Genomic DNA, 2338 nt, shown 5'->3' on the forward strand with positions numbered 1-2338 from the left:
TTTACAATGAATTTATAAATCAAATTGGGGATAACTGACATATTTACCATGAGAAGTTCTCTGAGTGTCCTGCAACCTTGCTAAAGCATTTAAAAATTTATTTCCCAGGAGTTTTACATAGACAATCATGTTCTCTCTGAATATAACTGTAGGGTTTGACTGAGGAAGTTTCCTTCTTGGTTTGCTGAGAATTTTATCAAGAAATATTTTTAGATTTTATCTAATAAATGCTTTTATGCATCTATTGGGATAATCATATACTTTTCATAATTTTAGTATTATCGGCATATAGTTTCCTTTTGTGGTTAATTTTTCTCTCTTCTACTTAATTTCTCTTTGATTTTATCTTTATTATTTTCTTTCCTATGTTTGTCCTAGGTTTTATGGGCTCTTCTTGTCCCAGTTTCTTAAGGTAAAAGTTTCAATCATCAATCAGACATTTATTCTTCAATGCTATAAACTTCTTTTTATGTACTTCTTTAACTGAATTTCACACATTTTAGGTGCTTGTGTTTGATTTCTACTCATTTGATGTCATTTATAATTTCTCTTTTGCTTTATTTGTTGACCCATGGAGTATTACGAAGTCTGTTATTCAGGTTTTAGAGGCTTCTGCACATTTTTTGTTGATTTTTAATTTAGTTCCATTTTGATCAGAGAATATAGTTCAATTGCTTTTAATCCTTTAAACATTTTTGAATTTTGTTTTGTGGCCCAGACATGGTGTATCCTGATAAATGTTTTGTGTATTTGTCAAGCATGTGTATTCTGCTATTGTGGGTAGTACAGTTCTATAACTGTCATTTAGGTCTAGTTGATTGATAGCCTTATTCAAGCTGTTCATATCCTTATTGATCTTCTGTCTACTTTTTCGTCACAGTTTTCACAAAAGGCATAATGAAATCTTCAATTCTAATTATGGATTTGCTTATTTCTCTTTGAACTCTATCAGATTTACTTCTTTGATTGTTGAAGTTGTGTTATTAGATGTATAAATATGTAGGATTCTCTATCTTCTGAATACACTGACCCATTGTGATTATGAAATAACCCTGATAATATTTTTTTGCTCTGAAATCAACATTGTCTGATATTAATACCGTTACTCTAGTTTTTGTTTGGTTAGTGTCTGCAGCTTTTATTTCTCTCCATCTCTGTATCTCTAACTTATTTGACTGCTCATAGTGAAAATAGACTTCTGTAGGCTCCAAGAAATTTGACTTGCTATATTTTTGATGAGAATTCTACTGTCATTTTTATCCCCATTCCCTTGGGTATAATGTATCTTTATTTTTGGTTGATTCTTTATCAGTGGTTTTAAACGATTGGCTATGATGTATCTTTGTGTACAATTCATCAGGTTCGTTGTATTGGGAGCTTATTGCTTCTTTATGGTTTTCATTACATTTGGGAAATTTGGGGTCACTGTTTTCTCACATAGACTTATGCTCCCTCTTCTTCAGGGACTCTGTTTATATATTAAACTGCCTGAATTTGTTCCAGAGCTCACTGAATCTCTGTTCAATTGTTTTCAGTCTTTTTCTCCATGTATTTTATTTTGGATATTTCTATTGTTGTGTTGAATTTGTTAATTTTTCCTTCTATAGTGCTTAATAGTTTATTAATCCTGTTCACTGATTTTTTTCATTATATATATATATATATATATATATATATATATATATATATAGTCCATTTTGGTCTTTTAAAGAATATCTTATTTGTTTTTAACATGTTCAATCTTCATTTTCTTCAATATATGTAATATGCTTTTTTTTTTTGTACCAGGCATTAAGCTTCAGGGGTGCTTAACCACTGAGCCACATTCCCAGCCCTTTTCAATGTCTTTATTTTGAGACAGGATATCAATAAATTGCTGAGAGTCTCTTGCTAGGTTGCTGAGGCTGGCTTTGAACTTGTGATCCTCCTGCCTCAGCCTCCTGAGCTGTTGGGATTATAGGCATGAGACATCAGGCCTGGATGGAATATACTTATAATAACTTTTTATTGTCTTTTTAAACTAATTCTATAATCAGTGTCATTTTTGGCTCATTATGCATTGAATTTCTTTACTCTAGGCATGTCTGGAATTTTTGGATCAACTCTTAGAACATATGAATTTTACCCTGTTGGAACCAAATATTTTCAAATCCCCATATTCTTTTTTAAAAAAAAATCTTTATTTTATTTGCTCATTTATTTTTATGTGGTTCTGGGGATTGAACCCAGGGCCTCACATATGTGAGGCAAGTGCTCTACCCCTGAGCTACAACCCCAGCCCCAAATCCCCATATTCTTGAGCTTTTTTTTTACAGGATCCATTATATTCTTTAAAATA

Source organism: Marmota monax, unplaced genomic scaffold (genome assembly GCF_021218885.2).
Source record: "Marmota monax isolate L192 unplaced genomic scaffold, Marmota_monax_Labrador192_F-V1.1 WCK01_AAM20220418_F8-fsc00003, whole genome shotgun sequence".
NCBI classification, from domain to species: Eukaryota; Metazoa; Chordata; class Mammalia; order Rodentia; family Sciuridae; genus Marmota; species Marmota monax.